The 23,962-nt window shown below is 37.6% G+C and overlaps 1 protein-coding gene and 1 non-coding gene across 7 annotated transcripts in view; one reads left to right on the forward strand and one right to left on the reverse strand.

Annotated features, from left to right (window-relative positions):
• The window catches only part of LOC105475315 (cadherin like and PC-esterase domain containing 1), a 311,154-nt gene that overhangs the window by 85,708 nt on the left and 201,484 nt on the right, over positions 1-23,962 (reverse strand). The window lies entirely within an intron of this gene.
• On the forward strand, positions 18,517-18,623 carry LOC112425594 (U6 spliceosomal RNA). Its single transcript, XR_003016708.1, has one exon. It is a non-coding gene; the product is annotated as a U6 spliceosomal RNA (small nuclear RNA).

Consider the following 23,962-nt stretch of genomic DNA (forward strand, 5'->3'; position numbering starts at 1 on the left):
CCAGCTGCGCTTTAAAATGCTTACAGTTGGTCAGAAGTGAGACTAAGCCAGAGTGTACATAAATCAGACCAAATGCATCCCCTCCCCTGGAAAAAAAGCCTCAACTCATCTTTCCACTTTATGCAGGGTCACTCATATAATTTCCACTTTTGGATAATAGTGCATTAGAAAATCACTTATTAACTAAAGATTTAAAATAAATTCCCATGGTAGGCAATGAAAAAAATATTTACATATTTGTGCCTGTCATCAAGGAAAATATTTGACTTAATATGATTTTCAAAATCATCAGGACTCATTTGTCATGTGTTTTTAGTTCTCCAAAGAAGTTTACAGTTTATGACACTTATTCATTTTTTTTTTCCAATGGATTCCTTTAACAGACATTTGTTTAACATCCATGTGAGCCTGCCACAGCCCCTGCCCTCATGGAGTTCCAGAAGAGAAAACAGATATGTAAACACATGATTGCTGCAGAGAGTGATAAATGCTGTAATGAAGATTGCTCTGGACATAGTGTTGGTACAAAAGAACATGGTCAGCTCGAGATGCTTTAGTTCAAACTTGAAGTATATTGAAGTTTACCAGGAGGATAGGAGGTTGACAGGCTTTCTAAGCAGAGGAAACAACAGAGACAGGGGAAGTGGGGCCTAAAGCAATTCATCCTCTCCTATCCCTCTGCCTGCAAAGCAGTGGGCATCCTTTGTCTCTTAGACTTACTGGACCCTGATTTATAAATTGCAAATTTTTCTTCCCGGCTGTGAATGTTAGCTTGCAATTCAGTCCTTAGCCATAAAATACACAAGACAATCTGGAACAGATTGGCAACGGGTTTTGTCTAGTTGCATTTGGGGACTGTGTAAAGCATATGGTGCCAGTTACAAAACTCTGAAGCAGTTTGTTCAGAACCCAACACAGCCATATCAGTTCAGGCTCTGATATTGTCAGTTATCATCAAGCATGCCCAGTAAGGCGTTGACATATTCCTATAGAAAATATGCTATCATCTTTGCCATGCGATGCAAAATTAGGGGTTGTCCGTCTTAATGGAGGAACTTAAGACACCATGGCCCCAGTTATAAAATAAGGTGTACTGAAGAAATGTCAGGATACTAAAGTGTCATTTTAGCTTGTCTTAAATTCCTCCTGGTTTTACTTTAGCTCATTATTTCCTGAACTTGAATGCTGTTGCTGTGATTTGATCATTACTATTAAGCAGTTGTCACAATTCCCTGTGTAGGATAAAATGACTCTTTTATTCAAGGCCAAGCCTGGCAAGTCTGTTCTTATAGATTACATATTTCTAAGTCTCCACAGTTTTCACTTTAAAAAGCTGATGCTGTGACTCTACCCCAGGTTGCCTCTCTCCACTCAGCTGAAGTCACCGGGTTTCCCTCCTCTGTCACATGCTCAGCAGATCTGCCTTCTGCCATTGATTCTCAACAATCCACAGCCCCGTGGTAGTTCAAGCTGATCTCCAGAATATGTCACGTATCTGCATTGGTCCACAGCTGCTCTGGGATCCTGCTGTCCCAATCAGATATGCTTGCCTGGCCTAGCAGAACTGAGCTAACACTGCTTTAAAGACAGAGGACTGGCTTTGTTTTAGAATTTTGTAGTTGTTACTCTGCCCAGATTGAATACTGTGTGGATCTTCTGCTTTATCGTTAAAAGGCCAACTGTGTTTTAAGGCTCCAGTGAACTGGCTAATTTCAACAGGTCAAAACCAAAATGGATGTAGCATTAGACACTACTGATTCCCAGTGAGTCCCCCTGCCTTGCCCCAGCTGTTCCTTTTAATTGGAAATGTGTATATCACAGAATACTTTAACAGTTAAGGCTACTAATTGGGGAAAAAATACTATCTAGCAAGATAAACTGTTCAATAGATTGGTCATTATTTTTTATCTTTCCCTATGGTTTTACATAAAGTTTCAAAAGCCTATTTTAATTGTACTCTAAAAGGTTTATGGAAATAAGAATGATATAATAATGCTTAGAAAGGTCATATGTTTCCCAAACTATGCTCCATGAAATACAGTTTTTTTGGAAGTTGGTAAAGTTAAGAATGGTGTAGATCAACTAAACTAACTTTTTCTTTATTGTGTGTTTTAATTTTTTTATTTTTGTGGGTACACAGTAGGACACTAATATACAATACTTGTAGGATACATGAGATTTTGATATAGCCAAACAATGTGTAATAATCACATCAGGGTAAATAGGGTATCCATCACTTTGAGTATTCATCATTTCTTTGTGTTAGAAACATTTCAATTATACTCCCTCAGTTATCTAGAAATGTATAATAGATTATTATTGACTGTAGTCACTCTTGTGCTATCAAATACTAGATCTTATTCATCTATCTAAGTATATTTTTGTATATATTAACCATCCCCATTTCCCACTCTCCAACCCCCCACCCTTCCCAGCATCTGGTAACCATTATTCTACTCTCTATCTCCATGAGTTCCATTGTTTTAATTTTTAGCTCCTGCGAATGAATGACAACATGCGAAGTTTGTCTTTCTGTGCCTGGTTTATCTCATTTTGCATAATGTCCTCCATTTCCATCCATGCTGTTGTAAACGACAGGATTTCATTCTTCTTTATGGCTAAATAGTGTTCCATTGTGTATGAGTACTATACTTTCTTTATCCATTCATCTGTTGACGAACACTTAGGTTGATTCCAAATCCTGGCTAAAGTGAATAGTGCTGCAATAAACACGGGAGTGTAGCTATCTCTTCTATATACTAATTTCCTTTCTTTTGGCTATATACTCAGCAGTGAGATTGCTGGATCACATGATAGTTCTACTTTCAGTTTTTTGAAGAACCTCCATACTGTTCATACTGTTCTCTATAGTGGTTTCACTAATTTACATGTCCACCAACAGCATATAAGGGTTCTCCTTTCTTCACATCCTCGCCTCCCTTTGTTGTTACCTGTCTTTTGGATAAAAGCCATTTTAAGTAGGGTGAGATGCTATCTCACTGTAGCTTTGATTTGCATTTCTCTGATGATCGTGGGATGTTGAGCACCTTTTCATATACCTATTGGTCATCTGTATGTCTTCTTTTGAAAAATGTCTATTCATATCTTTTGCCCATTTTGAAAAACTGGATTATTAGATTTTTTTTTCTGTTGTTGTTTGCCCATTTTTAAATTGGATGATGAGACTTTTCTCTATTGTTGTTTGTGTTGTTTATATGGTTTATATGTTCTGGTTATTAACTCTTTATCAAATGGATAGTTTGAAGATATTTTCTCCCATTCTGTGAGTTGTCTCTTCACTTTGATTATTGTTTCCTTTGTTGTGCAGAAGCTTTTAAACTTGATGTGACCCCTTTGTCCAGTTTTGCTTTAGTTGTCTGTGCTTTTGGGGAATTACCCAAGAAATCTTTGCCCAGACCTATGTTCTGGAGAGTTTCCTCAAATATTTTTTTAGTAGTTTCATAGTTTTGAGTCTTAGATTTAAGTCTTTGATTCATGTTGATTTGACTTTTGTGTATAACAAGAGATAGGGGTCTAGTTTTATTTTTCCACATATAGATATCCAGAACTAAACTAACTTTTGGCAAAAATTTTTTAATAGTTGCCTAATTTCACTGTCAGTAGTAAGATGTTCCACAAACAAATTTTTATAGTTCCATAAAGCTGACTATAAAAATATGTGAAACAAGTTGACATTGCTTATATGGAAGCTAATTCAGCCATCTCAGAGAATTTTAATTTCCTGAGGAGACAATTATTTTTGATGACATATCTTTAACTGTCTGTCAAAGAACCTACGGCCAGGAGAATCTATATAACTGAGTCAGCTGTTCCAATGACTACTTATATAAAAACACCGACCCGAGAAATCACGTGAGACCATTTATTCGATGATGGATCGTTAGTGAAAATATCAAATGTGGCAACAGGAACCAAAAGCAAAAAGAAAACACCACAGAGCTATATGGAAACAATTGTCATCCATTTACTATTTTCTTAAAATTATAAACAAAATAAATATGTTGTGATGACAGACATCTATCTGGCACAACAACAACAACAACAAAAATCACTCCTGGGAATGAATAAGATCTTGAATTAGCTGCAAGTTCTCCTTTTACCATAGGTCACACATTATTCATGCGCTATACTCATGTATTCTGTGAATACACCCATTTCTTTGTTCATTTATAGCAATTTTCCTGCACATCATTATTCAGGCTGTGAACTATGTTAGTAGATCAACTTTGGAAACAGGATTCCTCTTTGGAAAAGTATTAATCATATTTTACATGCTGCATCGATGCTGCCCCTTGTTGTACCCCTAACCTTGGTCATACACTATGGAGTTCTCCTGTGAAACTCACTGGAATGCAGAACGCTGGAAACCAGAGTCACTGTGACAAGGGTGGCACGGTGACAAGAGAATAGACGGATTTAGATCTAACATTATTAGAAGCACAGTGGTTAAGTGTGGGGCTAGTGAGTCAGACTAAATAATTCAAATGTTTACCATTCACCCTCTTTGTGACCCCATACAATTCCAATCCATTGTTGCCTCAGTTTCGTCCTCTGTGAAAGGGCTGCCTTATAAAATTGTTCAGAGGATTAAATGAAAGGATACACATAAAGAACCTAGAACCATGCATGACAAACAGTGAGGGCTCAATAAATGTGACCATGATTGGAATTAAAGTCCTACTCTGTGCCACTAATCACATTGTGTACCTTATACAACATATCTGTGAATTAGATAGCATAAGTTTCATTTAATAGATATTGTGAACAAATGGCAGTTATAGAGCTTGAGGAATTTAGCTGGTATTAGTCAGTACTATGTTTCATATGCATACTATACATATGGTATCCATTACATATGCATATATGTCATATATAAAATAAAATTAAGCTGTACGTTACATACTGTAGCCATTTATTATTTTATCCTGATAATATGCCATGGACAAGGTGGGAGGATTTTAATGATGATGGGGGTGGGGTGGGCTATCTCAACATAATTAGATTTGCATACTTAAAAAAATACAAAAGCTGGACTGAAGACAAGTGAGTCTAGAGGTAGGAAAGTGAATTAGGAGGGTATTATGAATTGTTCAGGGGAAAGGTGATGAAAGTCTGCATTAGGTTGGTGGGGAAGGAGCCAGGATACGAGATGTGTAAAAGGAAGTTATGAGCACTGAAGGAGAGGGGGAATAATCTAGGATAAGTTGGAAATCTTTGGGTAACTGGCTGGACAAATGAGAAGAGTTTGGGGTTCCAAAAACACACTCATTCCCCTTCTCGACCAAAGAAATTTGTGTTTTCTTTGCTGTAGTGTCATAATGCTTTTATCAGACTTATTGTGCTTTATTGTAATATATATGGATTTTCCCCAAGACCTCATAAACCTAGACAGTACATGAACAATAGTATCTGTTGAATTAATATAGGTTTTAAGTCACATTGGCCGTGTTCAATATATGATATGTGTTAAGACATATACTTTATCAATACTAAATTTCAATTCTCTCCCAGCTTCTTGGCATGTAATGATATCCTTCTTGGAAATAAGAAAACCTGAAATTAGTGCTATTGGAAAGAAGAATCAATAACTCTAAGCGACATATATAAATGAATGAAACACTTCTCTGTGCAATTTTTCTCACTGTGTCACAGGACTGGGATGACCATTTGTTTTGTATTTTTTACTTTAACATATAATGATGTTAACTAGCATTAGTGTTGGTGAGACTGTGGGGAAACAGGCACACTTATACGTTGTTTAATTAGCAGAGCATATTAAAGTTTAAAATTCTCACTTAAATTTTTTTTTAAATTCCACTTCTAGAAATCTTTACTATAGAAATGAGTACAAGAATAAAAAGATTTCTATGTAAGATGATGGTCATTGTAACAATATTTATGGTAGCAAAGCATAAGAAAATCTGAATGTATGTCAATAAATGACTAAATAGATAAATACAGTACATTCATATAATGAAAGATTAGTCATTTAAAAGAGGAAGCTAATTTCATATCTTCTGACCTGAAAAAATGTGCAAAATACATTAAATTGGAGAAAAAAGAAAGTTGTGGGCTACTGTGATAGCATTGTTTCATTTTTATTTTAAAATACCAATGTATGCGGTGTATATATAAACATATCAGTGTCAGTTTGGACAAAATCTTAAAGAATATACACTCAACTGTTATATGCTCTTTAACCTCAGAGCATAGAGTGACTGAGTATGATGGGATAGGTGGAGAACAGATGTTCATTAGGCATTTTACATGTTTTTTTTTAAAGCGGTGGGATTATGAGTAATTTGTTTTTCTTTCTTCAGTGATTCTCAGTATTTCTTCAGCCATTAAAAAAACGATAAAAACAAATTAGTATGTACTGATCTAGAAAGATATTCATGATATTGTAAGTAAAAAATGTAGGTTACAAACAAAAGTTTGCATTGAATTGTATCATTTCTTGGTAAATATTTATAATAATACAAAGGATAGATGGATATATACCAAACCGTGATGTCTGGGGCAAGATTAGAAAGAACATGCAGTGATTTCTTACATACATTTTGTATTATTTGTAATAAAAACAATAAAATATTAAAACAACCATTAATAAAAGGTCATCATACCTGTTTTATATCTTAGAAATATGCTTTAAAAGTTAATAGATTTTAGTAAAGAAAACTATATTCTAATTAGATTAGTAGCATTTTCCATTATGCAAAATATCCTTCTGTAAAGTGAATTAACTTTTTGTGATATTAATATTCACAATGTCTGGCTGCCCATTTTGGCCTAGTTAATGCTTGTCTTTTGGAGAAATAGAGGTCAAATTTCTTAATTAACTGTCTAAAACTTATTGAGAAATGTCATTATTTTGCCTTCATGAGGATCTCAAGGAAGGCTCTGTGCCCCACTTCTATGCATTTGGTCGCTCTTTTCCTTTTTGAATGAGGGGTATTTATCTTTAGCAGTTGAAACTCTTTGAATGTTGACATAACTTAGATTTCAAGGTAGAAGAAGGGAGGTTACTGATGCCTGTACTTACATAGAGGAAGCAGATTACTACATTTGCCTGAATACAAAAATCCTGAAAAAGCAGCTGTCTACTAGGGGCTTCCCTGTCCATGGAATGAACCTCCTTTCTCATGGACATTAGGACCTATGTTTGGAAGAAAATCAGTTTTTATCATCCTGTTTAGGGTAATAAATGAATTGGCTGGGTACCCTTCAGCTTTCTACTTGCTTCCAATCCATGTTTTAAAGAGCCTTTTAATTTCTGAGCATTTAAATTACATTAATTACATTTGAACTGAACAGGTTCTTACAGTGTCTTGTGCTTGCAAAATTTTTAAAGGGAGAAAAATGTTAGTTCAAACCTTGTAATCCTAGAGCTGAGTGCAGCTCTGAATTTTAAGAAAAGTCAGCAAAATGAATGGCATACATTGTATTTATTTATTCAAAATAATATGTGATTACATTCTTCATTTCAGAACTCCTAAAAGAACAAATTATCTGTCTTAATTGAAGCTCCGTTTTCAGGAATAGAAAATAAGTAAAAACAATACTAGAAACCTCGGAAAGTGCAAAGAAAAGATAATACCAAAAGTACCTAAAATAGAGTTTCCTAAATATCAACTGAGGAGTGACTGTGAAATCTTTCAACAGTGTGAAAAGTGAATAAAAGACTCAGAATTACCTATAGGGCGAAAAATATAAGAGGGATGAAATAATTAACTTACTAAAAATGGAAGGAAGTGTTGCTTCACTGACAGATGAGTGGGATGTATAAAGTCTCACACTGTAAAAAACGATACAATTTTTCTAGTTCTGATTAATAAAGGACAGCATTTCTAATGCACTCATAAAACATGGAAAGACTTTTCATGTTTGATGACATATATAAATTTAAGAAAAAAATCTTCAAAATCAATAAAAATTATAATTACTATACCTATCAACAGGCTTAATAATATAATTTTCATAGTATCTAAAATTCATCTGAAATCCTCATCAGCAAAATAAACCTTGCTTTCCAGAGAGAGAAGTCTTTTCTTTACTTAATAATGAAAAGGGACTGCATCCCAGAAAAGAAAACCAATGTTTTATGGAGGTGGCCTGCAGCACCCACTTGAATCATCAGGATTAGGCAATGACCCTCTTTCGGTTATATTTATCTGACCGTTTTCTGCAGGAAAGGAGCATTAATAGCTATATAAAGCTTCAACACATGTTGCACAGAGAGGACTGTATAATCCTCTATTATTTCTGCCTGTAAATGACTACATGTCTAGCACTAGCCTGGGGCAGAAGTGGCTGCCAGGAAACTTGACCTGCATCATGGGCTTAATGAAGCTGTAATGTTCTGTTTATAATTCTTTCCACTTTTAACTAGTATTGTATCCAGGGGAAATGAGATAATGTGCCTCTCCTTTTTGGATCACTGGGGCTACTGACCAGTCCTCTGCGAAGGGACAACGAATACAATGTGGATACTGTTCAGGTTCTGTAACTTGCTCTGACCATTATTCTGGAGGATCAATTCAGATTTGGGCAGGTAGGGCACCTAATTTTCACCCACAGGAACAAAGTCTGACATATGGCTGCCTGTAGGTGTGTGTGGACTGTTAGACTTGAAATATACTTGTATACAATTTCCTCTGCCTTTTCTATGATGACAATAAGTGAGGCTGGGCCTTTCCAATATTTTTTATTTAGAGATGTTTTCCTTCAGTTTCCCTAGCCCTTTTCTGATCATTTTTCTCATTCAGGGGCTTCTACTTTGTAAAACTATTATGGACTTTTAGACTTCCATTGTGCTCTGTCTCTTCTGGCCACGCCAGCAAGAAAGGAAAGGATATAATTTTTTGTTTTTGTTTTTTTAAGCTAACCTGTAATCAAACCAGTGGCCCCCTCTCCAATTTTGGACCAAAGAGTTTAGAATGGAGGCATCATTAAATAGGTGAAAGAGGTTTTTAGAGTAGGTAGTTCTTCTCCTGCAAGGGTTCTGAAATGTGGGGTGTTTGAGGAAATCCAGACTCGAATGGATCTCTCCTTTCTGAGCTCCTCCTCCTCACCTCCCTGAAAGCAAGGGTTGGGAACCCTCACAGAGTGCAGGTGCAAATGTAGGTGCTCTAGTGGAGAAGCGGGTGTCTTGTCTCTTTTGGCCTTTTGTGTGGACAGCCCCAAGACCTAAAGCCAGCCCTACCATGTGACACACAACTGACGAGCAGCTTCCCATCCTTTCTCTTTCTTTCTTCTTCTTCTATTCTTCTGCTCCTGAATACCAAAACAAAACATAGCCTCATAATCTACTCATTTAATACAGTTACCCTTTCCTCCATGACACCTAGTCAGAATTCCTCCTGTTATTATACACTTGTTAACAATTCCAGTGGCCCTGTTTCCCTCAGACAGAAAATTCAGAGTTTCCTCAGCACCATGAAGTCAGAAGCAGCACAGAAGGGAGACAGAGGGTGATGGCCTTGCTGCTCAACTACCCTGAGAGTAATTAGTGTCTTAGCTAAGGAAAAGGCCCACAGGGGCAGTTAGGGAGCCACTGTGGACTTTGAGATGGTATAGAATGGTCTGTTGTCAGAGTGGAAGCCATGCTGAGGAGTCTATCTGTTGACAGAAAAGGAAAGGGAAAGATGGTAAGACATGACCAGGAGTCACAAAGATAAAGATTATTTTTTAACATGGGGGTGATTTGTATGTTTGCTGACAGAGAAGAAGGAGGCCGTAGAAAGGATAAGTTTGAAGAATAATTAATTGGTGGACCCAGGCTCCCAGGAGAAAAGAGGTAATAGGTCTGAGGAAAGTGGTTGATTATCCTCTGAGAGAAGAGACAGCTCCCTCTTAGATAACGGATCTGTGAAGGTATAGAAGGATTTGGAGATGTAGGTTTATACCAGCTGACTTTGATCTTCTTAACAATCTGTTGAGACTTAGGGCATAGGGATGAAAGCTTGAGGAGAGTGGAAAAGATTTGGAAAGGATGTATCATGTCCTCTGGTGGTGAGACAGGTGTGTCATATTTATTTATCATGGGCTGCGAGTCAGTGGGTCTTAAAATAGGAACAATTGGCTTCAGAAATTAGCAAGAGCCTAAGCCAGAAGGAGGGAATAATTCTAGAAAAAAAGACACTCGGTGAACCACCACATGTTTTGAAAGCTTACTAGGTCTATAAGCCTTCCTAGAGGCTCTTTGGAAAATGAATCAGAGGACCTGGGTTATAGCATTGACTCAGTTACTTAACATATTTCCTATTTTGGGCATGATTGTTAATTATTTCCCAATCAGGATCACCACTTGCAAAATGGGTATCTATTAATTTACTCAACAAATACTTACAGACAGCTCACTACTGCCAGGTGCTGTGTTAGGGATGGCAGGTACAAGAGAAACAGGATTCTCTCTGTTCTCAAGTTTCCTTCAGTCTAATGACTTCCAATCTTGCTTCATTTTATGGGAGGGTCAACTGAGATAATAAGTCAGAATGTGTTTTTAAAATTCTGGAGCCCGACTGTAGAAAAAACCTATAGGAAAGTAATTTTTTTCTTGCTTGTTGTGATCATGACCTAATGGTGATCACAATTTCTAGATAGAAGACTACCTCCAAATGATGCCCACAGCTCTCCCAGGCTTAAACCCTCTTACGGCAGCCATTGTCTCCCACTGGGAAGCAGGGAGCACAGCTTTTACACTGCACTGATGCTATCCTCGCCACTTCTTCCTGTCTCCAATGACTGGTTGCCCTATTCCTGTGGCTGACTCCTCTGATGAAGACAGCACTAATTCCAGCAGAGGCACAACACAGAGCTGTCCCAGCAGCCAAGTGTAAACCAGCAGAGTTCTTTGATCTTCAGCCTGGTGCATTCTTTGGGTGGCCAAAACTTTGGAAGGACAAGCTGAAAGAGTATGTCTGGTGTTTGGAAGCCAGGTCAGAGGTAATGTTCTGGAGATGCTTGCTGAGAGTAGAATTAAGAAAATTGCCTTTTCTTTTTGATGTCTAAGTCTAGAACAGGAAAAATTATTCTCTGAAATGTCTCCAGAAGTTCTGGGAATGGTCTCTCACTACAATTATGGCTGCAAGATTAATTTTGCTATACTATACCCAACTTTCATTAGCATACTCAATTTTGTTCCATATTTCTGTTTTATCTAACATTTAAAAATTCCCATCAGTGGTGGAATATGGAGGAAATGGAGGAAATTTTTCTCTTCTTTTGTGTTCAGGCTAAGGGGGAAGTCTACTTCTAAAAGCAGGATTTGTCAGATAGGAAAAAAATATAAACTGCAGATTAGGTGTAGAGGAGAGGAGGACGGAAGAGGAAACTGAGGATTGCTTTACTCCCTGCTTTCTGTCTTCCTCTGTGAATGGCTTTATTTATAACTGGATTCAGAAATTAGATTCCAAGAGGGCTTACCAGGTAGAAATATGAGCTAACTGCTCCCTATCTAGATGTGAGAAAAGCCACAAAAATCTGCAAAGAAGTCAATTTTCTGGGCATTTGTCTCTAAATTTTCTTCCTTCCTTCCTCCCTCCCTCCCTCCCTTCCTTCCTTCCTTCCTCTCTTCCTCCCTTCTTCCCTTCCCTCCTTTCTTTCTCTCTTTCTTTCCTTCTCTCTCTCTCTCTGTCTGTCTCTTACTCTCCCACTCTCTCCTTCTTTCTCTCTCTTTTTCTTTCTTGATGGCGTCTCACACACCCTGTTGCCCAGGCTGAAGTGCAGTGGCGCAATGTCGACTCACTGCTACCTCCACCTCCCAGGTCCCAGCAATTCTCCTGCCTCAGCCTTGCAAGTAGCTGCAATTACAGGTGTGTGCCACCACGCCAGGCTAGTTTTTGTATTTTTAGTAGAGACGGGGTTTTACCATGTTGACCAGACTGGTCTCGATAATAATTCATTTCTATAACTTTGTCTTTCTTGGGGTATCTGGATAGAAAAGTACATTTTCTAGAGTTTGTTCCCTACGCTCTTGTTCTTGACCTTCCCATCTGATGTGCACCTCCTCCTACCTTGTATCTCAGATCTGATTTTCTCAAAAATCTAGAGATTGATCTATTAAAGGCAGAAACACCCACACATGTTACAGTGAAGGTAGGTTTTTGTTAGCTTTTGACATATGATTCTCTGCCTTGCCCTATCTAACCTTCTCTTCACTGCTCTCTCCTCTTTTGATTTGCCTTTAATGTGGATATTCTCCTGTGAATGACTCTGAAGTCGAATGTCTGAGAGGAGCTGAGAGGCCCTTCACTGCTACGATGGCACTACTGCTCTCATTGTCATTTCCTCATTGACCTTAACTTCTTGGTGTGATTTGTTTCTCTTCTTGGGCTAGAGAGTTCCTTTCTCTTTAAGTTCCCCACTTTGCACTGGTCTGTATTGAACTTTCTGTTTCATTCAATTCAACAAATATTTACTGATAGTTGTGCCTGGTCCAATGTGGGATAAAAATGTAAATAAGACTTTTTTATAAAAAACTTAAAAATTTGTGGGGAGACAGCCAAGTGCAGAGCAAGCCAAATATTGTAATAAATTCTGCTGTACACACTTGAGAAGAATTAACTGAAGGTACACCCGCATTCCAAACAAGGCTCCCAGGACCTCTCCATTTTGCTTTTTCCTATTTCCAAATTCCTACATCACTTATTTGAGGCTTAAATCAGCATTTTCCACAGTATATTCCTTGTAACACTAGGCCCAAGAGATACTCTATGCAAAAACAATTTCACGACCAATTGAGAATAGGAAATGTACACATTCTCCTCTTGGAAGTCCGCATATGCATCAACACACCTGAGGTTTTCATCAGCAGAGAGGCTGAAGAAAAATTCCTTTTTTTTTTTTTTTTTTTGAGGCGGAGTTTCGCTCTGTCTCCCAGGCTGGAGTGCAGTGGCCGGATCTCAGCTCACTGCAAGCTCCGCCTCCCGGGTTTACGCCATTCTCCTGCCTCAGCCTCCCAAGTAGCTGGGACTACAGGCGCCCGCCACCTCGCCCAGCTAGTTTTTTTTGTATTTTTTAGTAGAGACGGGGTTTCACCATGTTAGCCAGGATGGTCTCGATCTCCTGACCTCGTGATCCGCCCGTCTCGGCCTCCCAAAGGGCTAGGATTACAGGCTTGAGCCACCGCGCCTGGCGAAAAATTCCTTTAAAAAAAAAAATTAAGGAGAACACTAAATAAAAATAAAAATGAAAATTACTATGATGATGATGATTTTCTTTTATTGTACTTTAAGTTCTAGGGCTAACCCAGAAGTCTCTGATCTTATTTCCTTGCACACCACTTTTTACATAATACTTTATAGGAAAAGTGATGTTTCTCTGGCCACACTCTTGGAAACATTGCCCTAATTAATTCATTAAATGAGGAATATGATAATATTATGAAAATCTTACATGGATGCACCTTTATCATCATAGAAAACCTTTCATACCAGCTGGCTTTTTAATTGCCTAGAATTGTGCCACCCAATATAGTAGTAATGAACCACATGTGACTACTGAGCGCTTGAAACACAGCCAGTCTCAGACGAGATGCACTGTAACTGTACAATACATACCAGGTTCAGAAGACAAAATAAAAAAAGAATATGCACTATCTCACTAGTAATTTTTATATTGATTATATCTTGAAACATAATATTTTGGATATATTTGGTCCAATAACATTATTTAAATTAACTTCACCTCTTTCTTTTTACTTTTTTAAAAAATGTGGCTACTGGAAAATTTAAAATTACATATGTGGTTCACATTATCTTTCCACTGGCTGACACTGCCTTAGAAAATAGAAACTTTTTTCTATATTTGTACTTTTATTTTTCTTCTTCCTTTTTTTTTTTTTTTTTTGAGATGAAAGTCTTGCTCTGTTGCCAGGCTGGAGTGCAGTGGCGTGATGCAACCTCCACCTCCCAGGTTCAAGCGATTCTCTCACCTCAGCCTCCCAAGTAGCTGGGACTACAGGCACGCACCACCACGCTCAGCTAATTTTGTATTCTTAGTAGAGACAGGTTTCACCATGCTGGCCAGGACGGTCTAGATCTCTTGACCTCATGATCCTCTCACCTCAGCCTCCCAAAGTGCTGGGATTACAGGTGTGAGCCACCATGCTCGGACCTATATTTGTATTTTTCTGTAGCACACAGAAAGATCATATACCCAGTGAAAATATTTTCAACATTGTTGACTGAATTATTACGGCTGGGAAAGCCAGCGAGTTGAATCTTATTCTCCAAGGTGTTCACACTCTTACTCATTATTATACCCCATGTGTGGACTGTCCCTACTGTCCATTCACTACTTCAGCCTATAAATCAAAGAGAACTACACCTGGCAATGCTGTGCTTCTACTGATGGTCTAACACCTCTTGTTATGTTCTTCTTAGCTCTGCAATTACAAATGCTAAAATGCACTTGTAATTCCTATTTCGAAGCAATCATTCCGATGCCATTTCTGTGAATTTCAATAGTTTTTGGCACTTATAGACTGTAGAGTTATTCCCTGGCATTGAATTTAATTTGCCAAAGGCATCATCATTGTTTCTCATGACCTAAAATACTACCGCTTTGTGGGCAGGGGAAAAAAGCAGAAGTTAAAATCCCTACTATTACCACATTTGCTTCAGAGGAATTTTCCCAGGTTTGAAGATCCATGTAACAGGCTCAGAAATAACTGATAGAGACCGTGTATTCAGTTACTGATAGGAATGAAACTTAAAATAAAATCACATGCTTTGATAAGTCATGCCATATCTGTGATATCATTATGCCAGCACGTGGTATCTTGTAACCACCTGGATCTACAGCTACATGAAGGGCTTTGAGTTAGCTGTATTTCATATGAGCTGCAGAGAAGGCTCTGGCACAGTGAATTTCAGAGAGTAATAAGAAGACAACCCCAATGGCAGCTGATATGAACGTTGCAGTGAGAAGAAAATAAGCAGGATTGGGCAGCACTCTGTTAAGCATGAGTCAGGGGAAAAAAAAAAATAGGGAGCAACACCATAGCAAATAAACTGCAGATGCTTCCAATCAGGCAAAAGTGTGCTTGCTCCACTCACACTTGCCATCTGGGGAAAACTACAATGAAAATGGATCTGATTTACTCATCTTTCACACAGAAGCATAGCATGTGCCCAAGAAACCATACCGAATGTAACTATCAAAAATGAGCTTTTATCTAAGAAGCTATAAAAAAGCATCAAAAAAGGTGTGTACTCATGACACTCAGAAGCTTGTATTTGAATAATAAAGCCTTCTTATTTTGTCAGTTTGGTTCAATAACATGTTTTGAGATTGTCTAGTTTATAAATGCCAAGGTATAAGGTACTGAGTGATTTTTTCCTAAACAATAAACTGCTGACACCACCTTGTCTTTTGCATAATAACTGCTACCTCAACACTATTTTCTGACTTTTTATTGTAATCTTATTCTAAACACATGTCAGTCTTTCTCTATTGCAATCTAACCACACATTGTTATTAGACTTAAACTTTGAAACATATTTCTGAACATATCTCCCCAATAGTAAAAAAAAAAAAAAAAAAAAATCAATGAATTACCATTGGCATTAAACAAAAGTCACACTTCCTAGTCTGATTCTTAGGTTTACAATTTGGTTTCATCTACTAGCTTGACCTTACCATCCATAGTCAACTTTGTATACTCCACAGATTAGGGGATTTGGACGGCTTGCTTTGCTACTCTTGTGCTGCCAGGCTCAGCTTCCATCTCTGCACATCCAGATCCTACTCAAAGTTCATGGTTCAAGTCAGTTCCATGGCTCTCTCAATAGCTAGAATTCTACGGCCTCTGCCCCCAGCATTTTTCTAAGCATTCTTCTACTGTTACCTCTATTAAGCACATACGCACGCGCGCGCGCACATACGCACACGCGCGCGCACACACACACACACAAAACACACCCATATACACACACTCAACTGTAGCAATTATTCTGCCTGAATCAAATCCTAGCTTTGCCCATTACTAGTTGTTTAACATGGGGAATTACTTAACCTCCCTGTGCCTTAGTTTCCTCAAGTATGTAAAGGATAATCATAGGACTTACTTCTAAAGGTTGTTGTGGGGAATAAATGAGTTTCTGTAAAGCATTGAGAACAGTGCTTGATGCATAGTTTGCCCTTTGTAAGTAATTCGGTGTTATCCATAGCATCAGTCACAGTAAAGGTATTAGTGGTACTGTTGTTATTTTTGTATCCCTGGCAGTACTTTCATGTGATCTCATGTATTGCTCATGATCAACAAACATTTATAGAGTAAAGCAGTAAGTAAATGAGCATAAAGTAATACATTTCAAAATGAGAGTCAATGCACTAATTTGCTATTACTTTTAAAACCTGCTTTAGGAATGCTCTCCTAATAGTACCAGGACTTATTGGGTACTCTCTAGAAAAAAAAAAAAAGATTATTTTTAAGGAATAACTAAAGTAAAAACAAAGCTCTACTAACTGGAAACTTGTGGATTAGCTACTTTATGAAAATGCATTATTTTAGTGTGCAATTCTGAAGAAGTAAACATTGATCAACATTTATATTTGATATCCTTAACTGTAACAAAAATGCCCAAAATGAAAATTGAGTTCAGTCCAGTAATGACAACCAAATGGTGTTTTTTCAACTTTCCAGATTGACTTTATGCCCATTATCTCATTAAAGTTCTTTTGCTCTAATGAGCTAGACTTGTGGGAAAAGGTTTAAAAATAAAGCTGAAAAAAAGAGAAACTTTAGTGTGATCTAAAATTCGGTCTCATCTATTCTCTATCAGCGTACAGTAGCATGGGGAACTGAAGAAACACTCTTCAGCCTTTGAAAATCAACGTGCATTTCATAGAGAGCTGCTGCCTCTCAGTCATAGCATTTTCCCTGCTGTCTTATAACTACGTCCTGCACTAAATTTTACATGTCCCCAGACTCCTATTTAATTCTCACAGCTGGGAGACGGGACTAAGTCCAGCCAAATCTGTTTTCCTAGAGTGCCTACAAATCTGCCCTTTAATAATTTATTTTCTCTACTATAATGGTCTCTAACTAAGCTCTAATAGATTTTGCCACACAGTTGTGGCTTTAATCAGAGAAGAGAGTTTTATGGGTTTATTAATCATGCTCTTTTTCAAAAGCTGCTGATTAAGCATTTGCCTGACAGTTGAGAGCAGTCAGAAGGTACAATGGAGGCTGTCTGCTTACAGAGTAGCAGCCTGCAGGTAGCTTTCTCACAGGGCCCGCAACAGACTGCATACAGCTAGTGCCAACTGAGCAGACTGAAATTTCCACCCCCCCCCCAGCTCCTAGCAACAGATCGTTCTCAGCAATCTTCTCCCCACCATTTTATTCACCAGGACTATTCCAGCAGCCAATAGCAAAATTCCTTCCTGCTCTCCACATCCCAAAGCAGCTAAATTATTTCTGAAACTGAATGACATGCTTGGCAAAGAATGTATTCCACCCTGAGGCGCTACTTACAACAAGGTTTTCTTTGGCCTACTCAAGCAGCAGACCCACTAAACACCATCTCCCCCTGCCTTCTAGGAAAGCGGCAACCTAAGCCACATAGTCCCTTCATGTGTTATAGTCAAGGCACCAAGTAACAGCCAAACAACACAACAAGGCTTCCTGGACTCGAGAAAACCCCTATTTCTCCAAGGCCAATTTACAGCACACTCATAGAAATACACATTCAGACCAAACACCAACCGACTTTGAGGTTTTGTTAGAAGTCAAGACACCAGGAAGAAGTAGCAAGTAGTGTTTTGGAAAGAAAAATTAACTTATGTTTATTGAATTTTTTACACTGAAGATAAATGTTTTCCTCAAAATGCATATCTATCTCGAAGTCCTTCACATTTCTTACATATGTGTGGAAATTTCCCTATTCCCTTAGTGGTTATTACCAAGTAGAGAAGAGTGAAAATATCCTTGAGATGAATTCAGTAATGATTGGTCCATGACTCGTCTAAACTTTTCTACATTTGGTTCCAGAGCAAACATTTAAAGCGGTACTTCATATTCTCAACCTAGCATAGTGTGTTAGATGTACTTCTCATTTGACTTAAAATGATCAGACTTCTAAAATTAAATTTTTGCTAGAATTATCAATATTATCTATGTTGATGTATCTGTAATCACTAGAAAATGAGCAGTTCTTTGTTTCAATATGTGTTTTTGTATAATGAAAGGTGATTTAAAATGATAGTAATTAAACCATGGAAAGAATAAAGCAAAATATTTTTAAATTATCTTATGTTTTTTCAAAATCAAGCTGTTAACTCTACACAAGGATTTCCTGGGTTAATGTTATAGATATCTGTGTAGATATTTTATCATGTCTCTTAAAGGTCTGAGATCTTACATGTTTCTATTTGTATCTCCTCTTTTGAAAGAATTAATAGACTAGTAAACAAAACGGGAGACTTTAGTATGGTACTTTATACATTGTGGTACACTAAGCAAGAAAATCATAATATCAAAAACTAGTGGTGCTCGCTTCACCAACACATATACTAAAATTGGAATGATACAGAGAAGATTAACACGGCCCCTGTGTAAGGATGACATGCAAATTCATGAAGCGTTCCAAATTTTTAAAACAGAAAATTTAGCCTGGCATGGTGGAACAAGCCTGTAGTCCCAGCTTCTCAGGAGGCTGAGGCAAGAGGATCACCTGAGCCCTGAAGGCTGAGGCCGCAGTGAATGGTGAAAGAACCACTGCACTTCATCCTGGGCAATGGAGCGAGACCCTGTCTCAAAACAGAAAAACAAAAACCAAACAACTAATGAGAGAAAGGGATGTTTTTAAAAACAGATCATATTAGTTCTCTCTAATGAATTTATAAAAATTAAAAACTTACTTTATGAGACATTAGAAAGTCCCAATACACACATTTGAATTCATTTCTGTCCTTCACATCATATTACATTTTTAAATAAGCAATGAGACGTACTGAGCTTAAAAGCTTGACAGATGTAACAGAAAACCAAAACCCCAAACCATACACCTGGTAAATGAAATAATCCTCAGTTACAGTCTTGATATGTTGAGATCATATATGCTCTGCTTCAATCACCTGAAAAAATGGTAAAATAAATCTATAGTTTGGTCCATGTTAATTAAATTATATTTAATCACCATTATCCAGGTAGTACCATGAACACTTTTTACTGCTATCATTGCAAAATATATTATAGGCCGAGTACGGTGGCTTGTGCCAATAATCCCAGCACTTTGGGAGGCCAAGGCAGGTGGATCACTTGAGATCAGGAGTTTGAGACCAGCCTGGCCAACATGGTGAAACCCTGTCTCTACTAAAATAAATACAAAAATTAGCTGGGCATGGTGGCAGGCACCTGTAGTCCCAGCTACTTGGGAGGTTGAGGCAGGAGAATTGCTTGAACCTGGAGGCAGAGGTTGCAGTAAGCCAAGATAGACCACTGTACTATAGCCTGGGCAACAGAGCACATCTCTCGCTGTATATATAGATATATGGCGGCGGGTGGGGGGGGCGGTCAGTGCTTGCTCATCCATGTTAATAGAGGCCATGACTGTACAGATAAATGAAGTCCACAGATGTTAATTTCTAACTCTTACTTCATTATAAACATATAGGAAAATACTTCCAATTTATTTCTGAGATTTTCTGTCGGGCATGTCTTAATCTTGTACCTGAGTTTTACAGGAGATGTGAAGCAGTAGAAATTTGACATAAATCAGAAGTAGGATTAAATCTTAACTACCACTAACCCTGGGCAAGTTACTAGCCTTTTAAAACTTTAAGTTCCTCCTCTGTAGAGTTAACAACGCTTACATAGTGGGGTTATTGAAAGGCTATGCACCTACTAACACATAGTAGTTGCTCAGAAATGACAACTTCCCTCATTTCCCTACTTTTCCTCCACCCTTCATTTGCTTCTGGCCCACTCTTTAGAATCTTGGAGGATACCACGTCATTGCTGAAATTTTCAGATAATCCATGAGAAGAAGCAATTAAAGGAGAAATTGAATTAATGTGATTTTGATTTTATTAGTTGCAGCAACCCAATAGGAATTTTGACACAAAAGAAAGAAAAGCTTTTATATCTACTAAACAAGCCTAAAAGGTATTAGGGTACTATAAATGGTTTATTTTTTCAGCTAAAGTAACCCAGATTGTTCACATTTTCCGTCATTTAGTTTGGTATCTTTAATAAATGTTGGCCAGTCTAACAGTGCTCACATTTCACTTTTGGTTTCTTCTCTTTTAATTTTTTCATCAAACATTTGTTCATATGCATTGTAAAAACAAACAGAAATTAACCATAGCAATGGCTAAAATATAAACCACAAATTTGACTGAGTCAGCGGAGGTTTTTCTGGGTAACCCCAAAATTCCATGTCTCTGTGTATTTCAGTCCCTTTGTCAACTTATTACATGATAAATGAAACAGATCAGAAGAACAGAGTAAAAATTAATCCATCTTAAGAGTTCTATATGCTCTTGGTTGGATCCCTGATCCAAAAGGAAACCTGATCTAGGTTTTGAAAGCACTTTGGTGTCCCAGAATGATTTTACTTGATCAAGTTCCCAGAAAATACATGGTTCAGCCTGATGACAAATTGTCAGAAAATCAGTGGGAAAGTGCTCTGCTTCTCCTCAGCAGAAAACATAAAAATCATATCTATTTTGTTTGTCTTAAAATTTTGATATAAGAGTCTTCTCTTTGCCATCAGGCATGAATATTTTTATTTATTTTACAGTATGTGTTTTGTATTCAAGTGCATAAATGAATAAAAGATAGTTTTTCCAAAAATTTTCTCTATCTTTTTGTTCTTTGCATATTCTCTTGACTTCTAAATAACTATTGGTCTGCTTTACCCCTCAAAACCTGACCTGTAGTTATTCAAGTTTGAACATAATGTGCCAAACATTTTGTTCATCATATTAAGCTATGCGTTGGGTACAAAGAACAACTTAAGGTTAGCTCTGGTACTCGAGGGATGTCCTGCTTGATTCTAGAGAGCACAGACACAAAGCAGCATGTACAGTCATGCATATCATCCATCTTATAGTTTGTATATTTATTCCAAAGTATTTGGAACCAGAGTGCTTTGGACTGCAGATTCTTTTAGATTTTGGAATATTTGCAGTAAATATTTACCGGTTGAACAGCCCTAATCCAAGAATCTGAACTCAATGTTCCAGTGAGTGTTCTTTTGAACCTCATGTCAGTACTCAAAAAGTTTTGAATTTTGGAGCAGTTCAGATATTGGATTTTCAGATTAGGTATACTCAAACTCTATATGCACACATGCCTTGTAGGAAAGAATGAGGGGAAATGGTGAAAGAATAAGATGACCCAAGAAAGAGCCAATTGTATTTAGGAAATAGCCAGTGGACATAGTAGTTAATAGTTGCAGATTCAAACATAATGTCAAAGTTTCACAGATTTCCCCTCTCCAATTTCATTCCTTTCCACTTCTGGGTCTCCAATTTACTCATAATGCCAGAAATGGGATCACTGCACAAGATATTTTCAATGTATTTGTAAGGTCTACTTATATCACTTATTGTCAAGGAAGTGTTCTGGTTTGCTGCCATCTAGACAAGAGATCAAACAACACTCTGATTAAAATGAAATATTTATTGTGGACTTAACTGTAGTGCCAGTTTGTTGGTAAGCCAGGGAAATAATGTTGAAGGAAAGTTCAAAAACTGAATTGTTCAAATAATAGCATTTCCTCTTTTTCTTTCTACCATCCTTCTCAATTTCTGTGATGAGCTCACCAATTAAAAATACATTTTGATCAAGGTCTGAAACTGATATATCTCTCAGAGTTTTGGACCCAAAATTACGAAAAAGAACCACAGAGGCATGCAACCAATAACCACCCAAATTTAAGTGAATTAGAACTTTTCTGTTTTGCCACGCTAGTCCGAAAGCCACAGGCATTCCACCACCCCAGAAGGATCTGGAGAAGTGATGGAGAGAATGAAAAATGAACGCAGATTGTACATAATTGTGCTGTCACATTCTTATTTCAATGGCCACAGAAAGAACCCCAAGTTTCAATTCAAAGGCCTCCCTAGCAAAAATAATATTCTTCTCCGCAGCCTGCCTTGTACTGGTCCTTCAAAATCATCTCAGATGTCACTTCCTCCAGGCAGTCTTCTCTAATACGCTTAATTGCAGACTGCAGGGTGTAGACTTATGGTATCCTTTGCTCACCAGGTCATGAATTTCCCTATAAATCAGCAAACTATTTGTTAAACTCTAAAAATGTTGTCTTTTTCTATGCTCAGTGTTTTTTGAAGAGTTTGGATTGCGGTTTATATTCTAAAAGGTGGCAAAAAGCATGAATCAAACAGTTCTTTTACTTTTTTCCCCTGAGCACCTATCCTTTAATATTTTGGAACATTTTCCTCATTCCATTAATTCTCTATTTTGCAATGACCACATGGCCTTTACCTCCAAGTAACCTTGGCATTTATAGGCTAAAGGAACAATACTATAACAGCCAAGACTGGCCAGACAGGCTTTAAAACTCAGCACTGACTGTGGGATGGGGAAAATCTGATTTGTGTGTGTGTGACTTTTGTAAAATAATTTGTAACTTAACTTAGATGACTTCACTAGGATTTAATAAAATCCTGTCATCACATTCAGGTTTCAGATTTTATATGTTTGCTAAATGTGGTAGAATAATCCAGAGCTGGTTCCATTTCTTCAGAATTTGAGAGGCTGCATTATTTGAAAGAGAAGTTTTTGATGGTCAAAAAAAGGATATATGTTTCTCTGATACTGGAAAATAAAAGTAGATAAAAGAAAAGTATTTTCTTAAAATTATTTATTTATTTATTTTCTAGTTTTCCTGAGTCTAGGAAAACATTGCCTCTCTAATTTTACTACAGTCAGAATTGAAATTAGTTCCTGAAAATAATATTTGGCACTAGGGGCAGTTTATGGTCTGGAACACATAGGTCTGGAAGTGAGAAAAGCTTGGTCTTATCTAGCTTAAAATATTCAGACATACCTTTTTAAAAACTAAATCGGATAATGCCATGCCTGTTCTCAAAATCACCCAATCCCCCCAACCCCTGTCCAATAAAATCTAGTCTTTTTTTTTTTTTTTTTTTTTTTTTTTTTGAGACAGAGTCTCACTCTGTTGCCCAGGCTGGAGTACAGTGGTACTATCTCGGCTCACTGCAACCTCCTCCCACCAGGTTCAAGCGATTCTTTTGTCTCAGCTTCCTGAGTAGCTGAGACTACAGACACACGCCACCATGCCCAGCTAATTTTTATTTTACTAGAGACAGGGTTTCACCATATTGATCAGGCTGGTCTCGAACTCCTGACCTTGTGATCTGCCCGCTTTGGCCTCCCAAAGTGCTGGGATTACAAGCATGAGCCACTGCGCCTGGCCTAAAATCTAGTCTTTAGCATAGTTTGCAAGGTGTTTCATGATCTGTCTCCATTGCCCAACCTTTCTGTACCCATCTCATTGTTTTTTTTTCTCTACTCTCTATCTCACTATTTGCCAGAGTCACAATGCCCGCTCTGCTCACTGTTTCTCAAATCACCAGTGTGTGCCCACCCCAGGGCTTTTGCACTCACTGTTGCTCTGCCTAGGATGTGCTTGTATCAGATAGCTGAAAGGCTTCCCTTCTCACTTCATTCAGGTCTCTGCACAAATGCCACCTCATCAAATGGGCTTCTCTCACCACTATTACAATAGTGCCCCTTCTCATTCTCTGTCTTTTTATCTTGTTTGATTTTTTTCAGAGCACTTATCATTATGTGGCATATTGTATATTTACTTGTTAAAATTATTTAACTGCTTCTTCAACCCTAATGTAAATTTCACAAAAGCAGAGATTTTTGTCTTTTTTTGTTTGCTGCTGAGTTCTTGTTCACTGTTGTTGCCTGGTGTCTATAATAATACCTGACACT

This window comes from Macaca nemestrina, chromosome 4 (genome assembly GCF_043159975.1).
Source record: "Macaca nemestrina isolate mMacNem1 chromosome 4, mMacNem.hap1, whole genome shotgun sequence".
In the NCBI taxonomy this organism is placed as follows: Eukaryota; Metazoa; Chordata; class Mammalia; order Primates; family Cercopithecidae; genus Macaca; species Macaca nemestrina.